The following is a 17452-nucleotide window of genomic DNA, read 5'->3' as shown; positions in this document are numbered from 1 at the left end:
CATGGAGATTGAACAGGATGACTTTGGATTGGACAAGTACAGGAGAGTGAAAATTAACCTTGACATCTCGAAACCCTTGAGGAGATTCATAAACATGAGAGGGAAGGATGGTCGAGTGCTACGTATTGATTTTAAGCATGAATGTCTTCCGTTCTTTTGCTTGATGTGTGGGTTTATTGGACACAGTGAAAAGGACTGCCTTAACTGTTCTGAGGATGAGCAGAGTCCAGGGCTGGGCTAGAGCTTGCGACTTCATGCTACCCCGTGCAAGGGGAGACAGAAATTAATTGAGGAGGCTGAAGAGGTTAAAGCGTGCAGGCGGGTGCTCTTCGTGCATAAACCTGAAAATTCCAGTGAGAATAATAAGATGGAGGGCCTTGAACAATTAAAAGAGAAGGAAGTAACAGAAGGGGAGGATAACTTGGCGCAAGCTAAGCCTTCTGAGGTGGCAACAATTGTTGCTTCTGAGAACAATCAACTGTTGGCTCCGTCCCTAGGAGATGGAATTCGTAGTGGTGGAGATATTGATGGACTTTCTGTCACGCTCTCTGTAAACCAACTTAACCCCCCCTTTTCATTCATGGCTGCTTAGAATTCCAGAAAAGGAATGGCAAAGAAGGGTTTGAAGCTTCGAAGAGAGGGAAGTGGCAAATTTGAAGGGAAAGATGCTAGTGGGGAGACTAAGTGTGGAAGCGAAAGGAGTGTTTCAAGGGTGATGAGATGGGTGTTGATGAGATATCGTAATGAGCTCGTGTACATAGTACATTGGCTCTTGATGAAGTAGCGTGTGTTGGAGTGTCCAAACGCCGCGAAAAGCCATATATAATTTATGTTGGAACTGCCGAGAGGTGGGCAACCCTCAAGCAGTTAAAGCACTCAAAAGATGGTGCTTACATTATGCCCCGGAGGTACTTTTTATTTCTGAAACTAAAATAAATAAAATTGAGTCTGAAAAATTAAAAGATAGGTTTGGTTTTGACAGTATAGGTGTTAGTAGTATTGGTTTGGCCGGAGGTTTGTGCTTGTTTTGGAAAAGTGATTGTATTACTTTTTCTTTAGTCTTGATGTCTCAAAATCATATTTGTGGTGACATATTAGAACTTAATGGCAAGTCTTGGAGCTTTGTAGGCTTGTATGGATAAGAGTCGGGGAACAAATCTCCTTCGGGATTTATGCTCTGCTTTTGAGGGACCTATCTTGATTGGAGGAGATTATAATGAAATTTTGAGTTACGAGGAGAAAGAAGGAGGGGCTGACTTGGTGAGAAGGGAATTTAATGAATTTCGGGTTGCTCTGGAGATTGTGGCTTGTGTGATCTTAGATTTGAGGGAAAGTGGTTCACTTGGGAAAAGGGTTTGACTGAGAGTATAATGATCCGTGAACGCCTTGATAGATTTTGTGGCAATGAGGAGTGGTTTAATTTGTTTCCGAAGGCTTCGGTTGAACATTTAGTACGCATTAAGTCTGATCACTCGGCAATTCTTGCTAGACTTAAGCGACCCAAGAAGAAGCGCAAGAGAGGGAAGAAGAATTTTAAATTCAAAACAGCATGGCTTCTTGATGCTTCCTGTGATCTTGTTGTTCGTGAAGTTTGGGGGGGGAGGGGGTTCTGCTGAGCGCCCTGTTGCAGAGAGGTTGGAGAGTTTGTTGTCTGCGCTTAGAATGTGGAGTGGTAAAAATTCAAGAATATTGATAGGCAGATCGATGATACGGAGAAAACATTGAAAGAAGCGCAAGGAGGGGTGATATCGGAGGAAAATTTAAGCTTTGTTCGACCCTGGAAGCAAAGCTTGATGAGCTTGGGAACAAGCAAGAGGCTTATTGGTACCTTCGCTCAAGAGTTTCTGAAATTAGAGATGGAGACCGGAACACAAAATATTTTCATCATAAAGCATCTCAACAACGGAAACGGAATGAAATTAAAGGGCTTTTTGATGAGAATGGGCAATGGAAGGAAGAAGAAGAATATTTTGAGGACATTGCTCAAAATTTTTATGAAAATCTATTCATGTCCTCGGAGTTGTGCTTTTCTAATGTTAACAGAGTTCTAGAGGCTGTCTCACCGAAGATTTCTGATGATGATAATGCTTCCTTGCTGCGACCTTACACGAAAAGATGAAATCTATGCTGCTATTTGTGCTATGCATTTTTGTAAAGCTCCAGGACCTTACAGACTTCATGCCATATTTTATCAGAAATTTTGGCATGTGATTGGAGATGATGTTTTTCGTTTTGTCAGTAGCATTCTTCATGGTACGTGCTCCTCTAAACTGGTTATTAATACTAACATTGCTTTAATTCCGAAAGTCAAGTCCCCTATGTTTATGTCAGAGTTCCACCCTATTGCTTTGTGTAATGTATTATATAAAATTGCTTCTGAGGCTGTTGTTATGCGCCTAAAATCCATATTACCAAATGCCATCTCGGAAAATCAAAGTGTTTTTGTTCTGGGAAGACTCATCACTAACAATGCCTTGATTGCAATGGAGATCTTTCATACGATGGAAAAACGGAGTAAAGGGAAAAAAGGGACTATTCTTTGAACCTTAACATGAGCAAAGCCTATGACAGAGTTGAATGGCATTTTCTGGAAAAATTGTTGTTAAAAATGGGTTTTACGGAGAAATGGGTTGGTCTTTGTGATGGACTATGTTTTGACAGTCTCATATTCTTTTATTATCAACTGAAATGTCACTGGCTCGGCTGTTCCTTTTAGAGGGTTGAGGCAAGGGGACCCTTTATCTCCGTATCTTTTTATAATGGTTGCAAACTCTTTCTCGGCTCTTATTGAAAAAGCCTCATATCACAGATTAGTACATGGTGTAGGTGCTAGTCGGAAAGGACCAAAAATCTCTCATCTCTTTTTTGCTGAAGACAGTTTGCTATTTGCAAGGGCCAACCGAGAGGAATGCTCTAAGATAATTGAAATTCTCAACTTTTATGAAGCAGCTTCCGGACAGAAAATTTATTACGGAAAATCGGAGGTATCTTTTAGCAAAGGCGTTGTGGTGTCGAAACAAGAAGAGTTGGTTGATTTACTTAAAATGCGACTTGTCAACAAGCATGACAAGTATCTTGGTATCCCCTCTGTAATTGGAAGATAAAAAAGAATGGTTTTTGTGGCTTTGAAGGACAAAATTTGGAAGAAGTTGCAGGGCTACAAAGAGAAACTTTTGTCGAAAGCAGGGAAAGAGGTCCTCATAAAATCCGTTATCCAAGCTATTCCGACTTATCTTATGGGAGTATATAAGTTGCCTTCTAGTGTAATTGATGAGTTGCGTTCACTTACGGCAAAATTTTTCTGGGATAATTTGGATAGCAGGATGAGAGTGCATTGAATGAATTGGGATGCTCTCTGCAAACCAAAGTGTTTGGGTGGGATGGGCTTCCGGGACTTGGCTGTATTCAATGAGGCACTCTTAGGAAAACAGGCATGGAGACTTCTTTTGAAGCCTGACTCTTTGCTAGGCCGAGTGATGAAGGGCAAGTATTACCTGAACTCTGATTTTTTGGAGTCTTCTCTGGGGTTGAATTGCAGCTATTCTTGGCGAGGTATTTGGGGCTCAAAGTCTCTTGTTAAGGAGGGTCTCATTTGGCGAGTAGGGGATGGTTCGAAGATAAAAAATTTTGAAGACCCTTGGCTTGCTGATGACAGTGGGAGATTCACTACTTCTCCTACAGTTGACGGGCTTACTATGGTGAAAGACTTGATTGACGAGAGTACTAAGGACTGAAATTTTGATCTTCTGTCTGCATCCATTGTTGAGAGGGATGTCAAGTGCTTATTGGCAATCTTATTAAGTCCTCGTGGTCGGGAAGACCTGTTAACTTAGGCATTTTCAATGGACGGTATTTACTCAGTGAAGATGGCCTACATGCTAGGAAAGTCGTGTGATTTGGATGCTTTTCACCAAGCCTGGATGCTTATATGAAGCCTCGATACTATCCCAAAGGTGAAACATTTTTTGTGGCGTGTATGCACTTACTCTCTCCCGACGTGTTCCCTTCTTCACTATAGGCATATGAAAGAATCCGACTCCTGTCCTTGGTGTCCTGACACCTCTGAAACGCTGCATCATGCTTTGTTTAGCTGCCCCATTGTTCAAGACCTCTAATATGAATGTGGTTGCTCTGAGCTTATTGTTGATGGCCTGAATTTCGATTTCAAAAATACACTGCTGGATTGGGTGAAAATTGGGGCAAAAAAAAGCCTTGTTGGGGTTGCTCTCTTGTGACAGATTTGGGATCGCAGAAATCAGAAAATTTTTAATGACAATGATGTGCCACATTTGGTTGTGAAGGATAGAGTTGCACGCTTGGTAGAGGATTATGGAAATTATGCTTCCAAAATTTATGGCCCTGTGAAGAGTAAGCGGTGTAAAAGCTCAAAGAAGTGGTTGCCTCCTCCACCTAATTTTATCAAGATAAATTGTGATGCCTCATTGAAGGATGATGGGTGGATAGGCCTTGGAGCCGTGGCCAGAGATGCAGCAGGTGAAGTATTATTTGCAGGGGTGCACTGCAATCGTGGCTACTGGCCCCCTGAGGTGGCTGAATGGCTCTGCATTTTGCGATTAAACTTGCGCAGCGTTATGGGTATAAAAATATGATTATGGAGTCCGATTGCCAGCTTGCTGTGACCCGTCTTTCGAAGGCTTCTACATTCAATTCTGATCTAGACTCCGTGCTAGATGATATTTTCTTTCTTAGTTCTAATTTTGAGTATGTTTCTTGGTCTCATGTACGCTAGGAAGGGAACTACGTTGCTTATCACCTCGCTAGTTTAGTACCGTTTGGTGTTGAACAAATTTGGGACAATTTTTGCCCTCTTGTAATTTTTCCTTATGTTTTAATAGACAAGTTGTCCATTGATAATAAAATTAGTACTAAAAGTTCTTCAAAAAAAAAAAAAAAAAAAGTTGTTCAATGAGTTGGAGCCCTCACTAAACATTAAACTTGTTCAATGGGTTAGGAGCCCATTAAAAGCCCTGACCCAGCCCGTTTAAAATAGGATTATGCCCGTCCAACATGTAAATGGGTAGGGCTTTTAATGGGTTATCAAATCATGGGCCTTTAAAGGGTTGGGTCAAGTTTTAAAAGGGCATTTGAAGGGTTATCAATTCATGGGCTTTTAAGGATTATCAACTCATTCTGATTCTCGTAACTCTCCCTCTTCAATCAAATTATAAACTCTAAAAAATAAAATCCCCAAATTTCCAAATTATAAACCCTAAAAGAATTTCCAAAATTTCTCCTCGTACTAAATTCGTTTTTTCTGCAATCATCATCTTTGATCGACAGAAAGTGAGTTTTATTGAGCTCCTGAATTGATTTTGATACTCTTTCTCAGAATCCATGTACGCGCAAAATTTCAGAAAATATCGACAGACACCAATTACAAAACTCAAATGCATATATATAAATACTCAAATCCATTTTTTAAAATCAAATTCTTTCGAACAACTTCTCTAATAAATCCCCAATAAAACCAAACAAAACCCAAACTAATGGAGTTCTCCCACTAAAGTTTGGTGGTAGGCAACTACTGCCACGATGTCTTCCGAGACGATATCGTAAATGCAGAATGTTTAGGTGGTGTTGCTTCCTTCATTTTCAACATTTTCTCTCTCTTCTCAATTTCATGTGATTATAGTTTCAATCCTTTTTTTTTTTTTTTTTAAGATATCCTATTGTTTCTAATAATGGGTTTAGATTTTGTTTTACTAAACTTAGCGAGCTGTTATAGCGTTGATAATGAAGTTTAAATGGCCGGGTTGGGCTGGACATAACGACCCTTGATCCAGCACGACCCATTATAGATTAATTGTAATCTGGCCTGGTCTAGCCCATTTAATTAAAGGTCCAACCAGCCCGAATTCGGCCCGTTGAACAAGTTTAGTGGCTGGTCACACCATGTGATAGGGTTACTTGTATGGGTTACTTATTCGGGTTTACTTAATCAGAGGGTTACTTGTATGGGTTACTTATTCAGGTTTACTTAATTAGAGGGTCGGGTTACTTGCAGGGATTACTTATTCATAGGTTACTTGTAGGGATTACTTAATCAGTCGGTTATCGTGTTTTCTGTGTGAGAGTAACCCCTGACTTACGGAATAACCCTTGAATAAGTAACCCCTAAATAAGTAACCTTTATACATAATTTACCTCTAACCAAACGAGTTACCTCTGAATAAGTAACCCTTGGCCAAATGAGTAATTCCAAAATAAGTAACCCCTACAAATAACCCCTGATCAAACGAGTAACCCTTGTCATATAATGTAGTCGATCCACAAATAAAAAATTTAATAATTTTTATTGTTTTGATCATAAAAAGATTTCAATTTATTGTTTTGATCATAAAAAGATTTCAAAAAGGAAGTAGTCAATACTCAATAGTATCGATAGATATTTCCTATCTTATTATCAACAAGTTGCACAGATTTTATACTAGCTACCATTTGTATGATTGATGATTATTGGTTGCATCTTTAATATTCATAATCGACTTTTTTATAAGTTGTTCATGTACGGATGGGTTGATTATGTCTCAATTGATCAATTCAATGACTCCGTAAATTTGTACAGCTCAATTTATTATATTATTCTCTTAAAATACTCCTTATTTTTAGCAGTTGCATGCCCATTAGAAAAATAATTTGAAAAAATAATGACAAGACCACTGTCTCATAATCTTGGCTAAACTTTTCACAAAAAAGAAAAAATAATCCTCGCTAAATTATGTTAATGTTTGTATATTTCAGGCACAATAAACGATACCAACTCTAAGAGGACTGTTACTTGTGGCACACGTGCCAAGTAAACGATTCCAATTCTAAGAGGAACTACAGTACCAATTCAAATACTCCCAAAGTGAATTAATTTGACTAACACATGCACGTACCAATATTAAGAAGACCGACAGTACCAATCCAAATACTCCCAAATTTTTTGGCTTGAATGTTACGGAGTAAATGTTATCACAAAATCCTTGTGATAATGTATAAGATACATACAGTATCATTGATCGATTATGTTGTACTTTTTGTACTTTTAGAATGATTATGAAGTAACTACTCCGTTTTTTTTTATGAATAGTTACAACAATTTGACTTTTACGCTATTTATGTATTCCTTTGACTACTTTGATTTTTTATAGATATGAAAAAATGTTAAATATTAATGAGGAATAATATGCTTGACTGTATTCATGGCTCTTGGCCGAAATATATAGCATAATGTACAAGATAAGTATGGCAAGAATATTGACAAAATTATCTACTTAACATAAATCTATCATTGCCAACTAAGAGTATCCTAATCAAACCAAATCAAATCTTCACCATATATCATATATCGTAACACCCCCCTCTCCCCTCAAGTTGGAGCATGGTGAGGATCTAGAATGCCCAACTTGGACAATAGAAAATCAAACTGTCGTTTGTCAAGCGCTTTCGTAAAGATGTTCGCCAACTGAGAATCCGTAGCTTGGATAAGAATTGTGAGGTTTGTTTTCGGGCTCAACACCCTAGGGACAAATTTTCTTCTAGTGATAATAAGGCAAGTCGCATTTTTGAAAAGATAAATTGTGATTTGTGGGGCTCATATAGACATGCTTCCTCTTGTGGAGCTCGTTATTTTTTAACAATAGTGGATGATTTTTCCCGTGCTGTCTGGATTTATTTGTTGGATGATAAAACGGTAGTTTTTCGTGTATTTATGAATTTTATTGCAATGGATAATCGTCAATTTTCTCAAACGATTAAAGTTGTTCAAAGTGACAATGGCACATAATTTAATTGCTTGCGTGATTATTTTGCTGCTACTGGGGTCTTGTCTTATACTTCTTGTGTTAGGACTCCTCAACAAAATGGTCGGATTGAACTGAAGTATAAGCATATTTTGAATGTTGCTAGGGCCTTGAGATTTCAAGCACAATTGCCGATTTATTTTTGGGGGGAGTGTGTACTAGCTGCCGCCCACTTGATTAATTGCAATCCTACTCCTTTATTAGATAACAAAACTCCTTTTGAGATGTTATTTGGTTATCCTCCATCATATAATGCTATTCAGACTTTCGGAGATGTTTGTGTTTTGCTCATAATCAGAAAACCAAGGGTGATAAATTCGAAAGTCGAAGTCGAAAATGTGTGTTTATGGGGTATCTTTTTTGGAAAGAAAGGATGGAGGTTGTACGATCTTGATAAAAGGGAATTCTTTGACTCTAGAGATTTGAATGAGAATGTATTTCCGTTTGTAGACTCGAAAGTGGTGAACATCGAGCCGGAGAATATTGTCCTAATGTCTGATGTGATTATTGATGAGGATTTTGACGATTCATAATGTTGGGTTAGATACTTTAGAGGAAGATTTCTATGTTACAAATAATCTGGCTAACCCATCGTGCGATGGTCGGGTGGTCGATCATTAAAGCCAGGCTACTGCCCAGCCCGCTGGACAACCAGCGCCCGCTGGGTCTGCACAGCTGCAGTAGCATACTGCTTCACAGCAACAACAGCACACTGCCGCACAGCAGCAACCACACACTGCCACACGATAGCAGCAGCAAGGCAGTGCGCAACAACAGCAATGTAGTACACAACAGCAGTAGCAAAGCATTGCATAACATCAGCTAAGTGCAAAAGCGCAACAACAGAACACAGAGGCAGGAGGGGCTTCTGTACCTACACCCGAGCCTACTACATCCACTGAACACCCCAAACCACGTTACAGTCATCAGCTTCGCAACAACTGGGTCGTGGTTTTAGAGAAAAAATTCCTTCAGTGTTGTTATGGGATTATGTCACACACACTATTGTTGCTAAAAGTCCAACTTCGCCTACTCCGTCTCCACAGCGATTCTCAGGTACTCCCTACCCCATAGCACACTATATTAATTGTGATAAATTTTCTGTAAATTATCGCAAGTTTATAGCATCAATCATTTCGGGTCAAGAACCAAAATCATTTAAGGAAGCAATGAGACATGATGGGTGGAAGCAATCTATGCAAGAAGAAATCCGAGCCTTGGAAGATAATGGGACTTGGACATTGGAGGAGTTGCCTCCTAGTACACGTGCTCTTGGCAGTCAATGGGTCTATTAAACCAAATATTTGTCTAATGGAGATGTAGAACGATTGAAGTCCAGATTGGTGATCTTTGGAAACCATCAAACGGAGGGCATTGACTACAATGAGACTTTTGCTCCGGTAGAAAAGATGACAACTATCTGAGCTTTCTTAGCAATAGCCGCCTCAAAGAACTAGGAACTTTATCAGATGGATGTGCACAATGCTTTCTTACATGGTGATCTTGAAGAAGTTTACATGAAATTTCCCCCGGGGTTTGAAAAATCCAATCTGAAATTGGTTTGCAGATTGTGGAAGTCACTATATGGTTTGAAGCAAGCTCTGTGTTGTTGGTTTGCTAAGCTTGTTACTGCTCTAAAGGGGTATGGGTTTCTTCAATCCTACTCTGATTATTCTTTATTCACATTCACTAAGGGGCGTGTTCAGATTAATGTTTTAGTCTATGTTGATGATTTGATTATTTCTGGCAATGATTTCGCTGCGTTATTAGCTTTTAAAGCTTATTTGGGTGATTGTTTTAAAATGAAATATCTAGGGCCCCTGAAATATTTTCTTGGCATTGAGGTCGCACGAAGTGCGACGGGATTATTTTTGTGTCAGCGCAAATATACGCTAGACATTATTTTTGAGGTTGGCTTGACAGGTGCAAAGCCTAGTGGCTCTCCGATAGAGCAAATTCACAGATTGGGTAATGCGAATGGTGATTTACTTGCAAATCCAGAAGCATATCATCGTCTTATTAGTCGGTTGGTCTATCTTGTTGTGACACGACCGGACCTAGCTTATTTAGTGCACATATTGTCGCAGTTCATGCATGCACCTCGGACGGAGCATTGGGATGCTGCCTTACTTGTGCTTCGATACTCTAAAGGTACACCCGGGCAAGGGATTTTGCTACGGGCAAATAGTGATTTGACGCTACAAGGATGGTGTGATTCAGATTGGGCGGCTTGTCCAATTACTCGGAGATCGTTGACAGGTTGGTTTGTGTTTTTAGGCCAATCAATGGTATCTTGGAAGACAAAGAAGCAATCTGCGGTTTCGACATCATCAGCAGAGGCAGAGTACTGTTCCATGGCAGCCATAACTTGTGAGCTAAAATGGTTGAAAGGTTTGCTATTGAGTTTGGGGGTACAACATCCTAAGGCTATTCCATTGTTTTGTGATAGTCAATCAGCTCTACACATTGCTAAAAATCCGGGTTTTCATGAAAGAACCAAACACATTGAAGTTGATTATCATTTTGTGCGAGATGCCATTACATATGGTATTATTGCTCCATCATAAAGACTATCAAGGGGAAGTAACTTTACTACCTTCTTCGAAGGATGACCAAATAGCTTGTGCCATAAATCTAACTGTGACATTGCTCCATGCACCTAACACATGTTGTACAAAATCACCTCCAAAGTAGTAAAGTCCATCTCGTCTAGCCCCCGTTCTAATTAGCGTCCCCTTTTGGTCCTGTATAGCATACATAGAGGAATTAAAATTAACAATACAATGCAATTCATCATTTAATTGAGAGACTAAATCAAATTACAACTCAATTAGGGAACGTATAGGACATGCTTAAGCACAATTGAGTCCGATAAACGAATCAAACCCTCCTTTTCTGCAAGAACGGTCTCACCGTTCGGTAGACCAACCGGACAATTAAATATCGGTGTTGTATCAAACAACCAAGTATCAATACCAGTGACATGATGCGTGGCACCCGTATCAATTATCCACAAATTAGTATTGAATTTACCATTCAACCTATTAACCAACACCGTAGTGTTACAAACAATAGGTGCCATAGATTAGGATACCATGTTAAATATTAATGAGGAATAATATGCTTGACTGTATTCATGGCTTTTGGCTGAAATATATAGCATGATGTACTAGATAAGTATGGCAAGAATATTGACAATATTATTTACTTAACATAGATTTATCCTTGCCAACTAAGAGTATCCTAATCAAACCAAATCAAATCTTCAACATATATCATATATCGTAATAAAAAATATAGTCATGCGGGATCTTGTTAGATTCGTCTCGATTTATACTATTTTAATATCAAATGTTTATAATTTTTACATATTGGTAATTAAAGATATTAACGATTTCAAATCATATATCGGCAAGCGTGAAAAGAGAAGTGTTGCAACTATAAAGAAACAGAGGTAGTATATTAATCAGAGATCTTTATTTGACAAATCTATTTGAATCAAATAGGTTTTAAACTGTATAATAAATGTATTTTAGTTTTAATTGTTGTACGTGCTAATTTTTACTCCCTCCATTTCAATATGTTAGTTCCATATGGAATCAATCACAAAAAATAAGAAAAGAAGAATATTTGAAATCTAACATTAAAGTACAAAATAATTCATAATTAGTTTACCTTATTTAATTTTTTTTTGATTTTTTTTTGGGAAAGCATAAGTCATAATTGCATAATTCAAGGTAGAGATTTCCTTACTTAGAGTTGTGTCATCAATCCACAACCAATTAATTCCAAAAAAAATTAAGTTAAAAATGGAACATATTAATATGGGAAAATCTTTTTGAAACGCCCAAAATAGTATATGGGACTAACATTATGAAACGGAAGGAGTAATTTTTATGAGTGTTAAGCTGGTAATACCCGTATTATTTTTTGGACATTGCATAATTGTGGCTCTTAAAAGGTTAAGAACGGTACATTTATTATTATTTTATTATGTTTAGAATTTTAAACTTACATGTATTAGTATCTTTAATGTTTAGGATTTATAATTCATTACAAATTTTGGTATGTACGTGGTTAAAAATTACGTATCATAAATGGATTTTGTATGTTTTAAAGCAATAATTAATTAAAACAATATTTTTGCATGCAAAAATTACAATTTTGTACGATAGGTATTGAAATAAAATTGTAAAGGAAAACTAAATGAAACCCGTGTGATACACGGTTTGTTTGTATTTTTTTACAACTAATATTTTTTTTTGTATGTTTGTCATAAATTTGTTACTTTATTTATTCGTTGTACTATATCATATTATCATTTAATATTTTTATTTTATTTATTTAAAATAAATTGAGAATTTTCTCTCATTCGTTATATATTTAGATGAAATTCCTAATATCAAAAGATAATATTTTTTTTAGTTAATTTAAACTTTAAAATCTCATTCGCTAATTTTAATTTGGCATTTGAATTATTTAATTTTAAAAGAAATTACTAATCACTTATTTAATTGGAATTAATGCCTATTTATAATAATAACAAATCATAAGATGAAATCAATTTATCGAATAAATGATTAATGATGAACATTTTTTTTTTGCTAGAAAAAGAGAAAGGATATACTTTTAATATCAATGATTTTTATCTTTTTTTTATCTAATCCAAAACTGTTTTTTTTAGAGAAAACTGATATTTTTTTAATTGAACGTGATTTCATTTTTTATTAGTATATTTTATAAAATATTTAATTATAATCACTTGTCATGTTTTAATTATTTTTTTTATCTAGTCCAATTTTTTTTTAAATATCATTTGAACGGTGATTATCATTTTTTTAAAGTTTAGTAGTATTTTTTTTATATATACAAAATAAAATAAATTGTTTCTTTTCACTTAGATAAAATTTCCAATTTAAAAAGATAGTATTTTATTTTTATAATAAATTTAAATTTTTAATTTTAATTGTACGTGGAGCTTCAAAATAACAATCCTACGTGGCATAATCTTATATGTAACGCTCTAAATATACTATTCCTACATGACGCTCTAATAATTATTTAAAAATCAAAATCCTAGGTGGCTCTCTAAAATCTTGGGGAAAAACTCCTCTTTATATAATTGAACGTGATTTTTTTTTATCAGTATATTTTTATAAAATATTTTATTATAATAACTTGTCATATTTTCATTATGTTTTTTATCTAATCCAATTTGTTTTAAATATCAATTGAATATGAATTTCATTTTTTTTAAAGTTTAATAGTATTTTTTTATTGTATACGAAATAAAATAAATTGTTTCTTTTCTCTTAGATATAATTTCCAATCTTGAAAGATAGTATTTTATTTTTATAGTAAATTTAATTTTTTAATTTATCTTACGTGGCGCTTTAAAATAACAATCCTTAGTGGCATAATCTTATACGTAACGCTTTAAATAGCAATCCTACATGGCATAATCTTATACGTAACGCTCTAAATATACTATTGCTACATGGTGCTCTAATAATTTTTTAAAAATCAAAATCCTAGGTGGCTCTCTAAAATCTTGGAAAAAAATTCCCCTTTATATATATATATACTAATTTTGTGCCAGGGCAATGCCCTAATGGTTGATAAAATTTTAAGATAACATTTTTGCTTGAATGTTAAATACGGTCAAATACTTCATTATGATAATGTAGGGTATTTAGACATACGATATCATATGGAGTGTACTTTGTATAGTTTTGTTTGTAAATAGATATCTATGTTATTATTCACTTGAAATTATTTTTATCTAACTTAAATTATTTTTACTCAAGTGAAAGTATTTTTACCAAACTAAAATTATTTTTACTGATTAAAACTTATTTTACTGATTCTCTAATATTTATTTAAATAAATTAAATAGCAATGCATTTTGTATGCAGCTAGCCACACCATCTGGACGGATAAAGTAACCCCTATAAAACTGATCGAGTAACCCCTGTAATACTAACTGATGAGTAACCTCTAACACTGAGTAATATAACACTGATTAAGTAACCACTATAACATTGACCAAGTAGCCCATATAGTACTAACGAAGTAACTCTGATCTTGTAATAGTTGGTGATACGGTTTGGCCAACTACGTATAAAAGTTTGTGATTAAATATATAATAAATGGATCTTATTTTAAAGAACTTTTTAAAACGAATTTTATGATGGAAATGGAACTGAGTTATAGGATATTTATTAATATGATTAATTTTGTATATATGAAATATTATAAATATATCGACGATAAAACTCTATACAACAATTTTATCTTAAAAAATCTATTCAAAATTCGCTTACTTAGCATCATATGTGTCATAATAATACCTTATTTTCGCCAACGTGGCGTGACACTTGGTGAATAACTGAATGCCAAGTGTTGCTGTCTGGTGGCCTGACTGCGAGACCGACTTTATTTATTAGTGATATGATATGATATGATATTGGATAGATTGGCTTCAAATAACCTCAACTATTATCCGAGTATGCAAAAGCATTACCACCTTTTGTACTATTTGTGTAAAATAGTACGTCGGCCACATGAGAAGGTATCTCCAGAAATTCCATATTTATTACTCCGTATTGTATTATTGGAAAATTGGAAAACAATAATCCCACTTTTGACCTTTCTTCCAAAAATAATCCCACCTTCAATTAATCCAGAAATAATCTAACCTTTGACCCTCATCTTCTTTCAACGGTCCTTTTGACCTATAACCTGTTTTACAGGATAATTTTTTTTTTTTTTTTTTGTTTTTTTTCTTAAATCTCTCTCTCCACGGCGACCAATTCACTGCCACCGACACCACCACTGCCCTCACCATCGCCACCTTAGAACACCCACTCGAACTTTAAAAAAACCTCCTATCCCCACCCTATACTTCCGTACAGTTTACCACTGCCCACCACCCCTCCTCCAAATCCACACATAATCTCACCCGCAAAAACACACATCCAGCCAACCACAACTCCACCCACCCAACCCGCACTTCAATTCTCCCTCCTGGCCTCCTCACTGATAATCTCACCCATGCGCTGCAACCATCACCACCAATAAAGAAGTCGCATGAAGCAAGCTACTGCTGTAACTCTACTCGATCAAACCATCATTCTATCAAATCACACAAAATCGTATTAATCATACAATTCATCCAATGATCCAATTAATTAAAATTTTTAGTTGTTGATGAGATAATTCGTAATAATCGAAGGCAAAAGCTCCAAAATTAATAAGTCTTTCTTTTGCTTTTCTTTTATTTCCATAATTGGACCTGATTGCCCGTGTTTTAGGAGGGATTTTGGGGCTGTGAGTTGTTGTTGTTGGTTTGTCGTTGACGGAGAGACGAGGTGATTTGGTGGTGGTTATCAACTTGGGAAGAGGGACAGCTCGTGTTTTGAGAAGAGGGAAAGAGTTTTAATTTTCCTTTTTTTAAAAAGGATTTGGCCAATAACAACTCAACACGTCCAACAGGTTATCAACCTATCAAAACCAGTCATGGCCTATTAAAAGAAGATTGATGTCAAAGGTGGGATTGTTTTAGGAATATTTAAAGGTGAGATTATTTTGAGAAGATCAAGCAAATGTGGGGTTATTAGTTTCAATTTTTCCTACTCCCTCCGCCCACAATTATCTGCACCAAACACACTTTTTACGGACTCCTAGACAAAACTTTTAGTGGAGTTTAATTAAGTTTTGGTGGGTTTAATTAAGTGGGAAAAAGGAGGGAAAGAAGTGGTCCCTTATTTTTATTTTTGGGTGGGTTAACGTGGGTGGGAAAAAGTTGGAAAATTAAGGGCCCTTGTTTTTGTTTTGCTGGAAATTAGTCCCAAAAGAAGAGGGAATGTACTTTTCACTCTTCTTTTTTGGTGTGAAATTTTGAGATTTCACATAATAACCAAAAATTTGAAATATTTTCAAATTTCACTTCAAATTTCAACATTTCTTCAAATTTAACTTCAAATTCAAACCAAAAGTGCCTCATATAAAAAGGCAAGAGAATTCAATGTTGACATTAATTATAAACCAAAGCCACCATGGCCATTAATTTCACATCTATGTTTGTTTAAAAAAAAAACCCATTAATTACATCCATAATTAGTCAAAATATTTACTACCTACATTGAAATTAGTCCTAAACTAAGGGCAGTATTAGGGTTCCACTTCATCACCACTTCAAAAAACAACAGCAACCAAAAAACTTCATCACCATCTTTCAAATCTGCAAAAACAGGAAAAAAAAGACACAAAACACATGGAAGAATACTTCGATCATGAGTTTTTTGATATAGAGCAACTACTAAATGAGGAACCAGTTCAGTACAGCAGTGCTGATGAGAGCATGGATGATGATGCTGAGGGGGACAACAGTGAAGAGGAAGAACAGGAAGAGGCACATGTGACAAGTAGGAAGCAATTAACTGTGCAGCAAAAACGCCAAAAGGTTGATGACTTTCTTCTGAACATGCATGGTGGGGAATTACCTAGAGGGTTTTTGTCACAAATGGCAAAAACATATGGTATTCACAGAAGCACATCACTGAGGGTGTGGAAGTTTGTTAAGAAAAGTATAGCCCAAGGGAATGCGATTGATGTCAGAAGCAAAAAACTGGGGAAAACTGGTCCCAAACCAGGAGTTATACAAAAGGACAACAAAAAGGAGTTATACAGCTGCTCTGAAAGTGTCACATGGATTTCTCCATAACTTGAAGAAAAAGGGCAGATTAAGAACACATACAAGCACCAACCATTCAACACTCACATCAAATCACAAAGTGGCTAGACTGAAGTGAGCATTAGGCCATATTCACCCTATTCCAGCAGTTGGGGATCCAACTTTCATGGATACGCAACAAGTTATACACATAAATGAAAAATGGTTTTATATGAACCCTGAAACAAGGAGGTTCTACCTCTTACCAAAGGAAGAAAACCCCTATAGATGTCAATAGTCCAAGAGATACAAAATTAAAGCTATGTTCATGGGGATGATTGGTAAGCCCCTTTATGACATCAATGGAAATATGCTGCATGATGGGAAGTATGGAATATTTCCATTTACTTACCAGCAAAAGGCTAAGAAGAAAATTAAGAACAGTGATGCATGGGTCATGGAGACAAAGGCAGTGCAGAGTGTGACCAAAGAAGAAATCGGGAAAATGCTCATGAACAACATCATTCTAGCAATACACAAGCAATGCAATGGCATCCTAGTCTGTCTATAGACATATTAACTCAATGGGACAATGCAAAGCCACATCAAATTCCAAGGGATGAGGAATTCATTACAGCATGTACAACTAATGGTTTCAACATTCAAATGGTGTTTCAACCAGCTCAATCTCCAGATTTTGAATGTTCTAGACCTTGGTCTGTTCAAGGTCATTCAGTCTTTGCAACTCCAGTCCTTTCCCACAACAATTGATGAACTAATAGAGAAAGTGTATGAGGCTTATGAGTGGTTTGATCCAATACTCAACAAGTACACATGGATCACTTTTCAAGGAGTAATGAAAAAGATTTTAGAGAAAGAAGGGGGCAACAACTTCAATCCACCTCATATGGGCAAGAAAAGGTTGGATCACCTAGGTCTTCTTCCGGAGTTTTTGGAAGTTGAAAGGGGA

Source organism: Chenopodium quinoa, unplaced genomic scaffold, assembly GCF_001683475.1.
Source record: "Chenopodium quinoa cultivar QQ74 unplaced genomic scaffold, ASM168347v1, whole genome shotgun sequence".
NCBI lineage: Eukaryota > Viridiplantae > Streptophyta > Magnoliopsida > Caryophyllales > Amaranthaceae > Chenopodium > Chenopodium quinoa.
The sequence above is the reverse complement of the archived record's forward strand: the minus strand, read 5'-3'. Positions refer to the sequence as shown.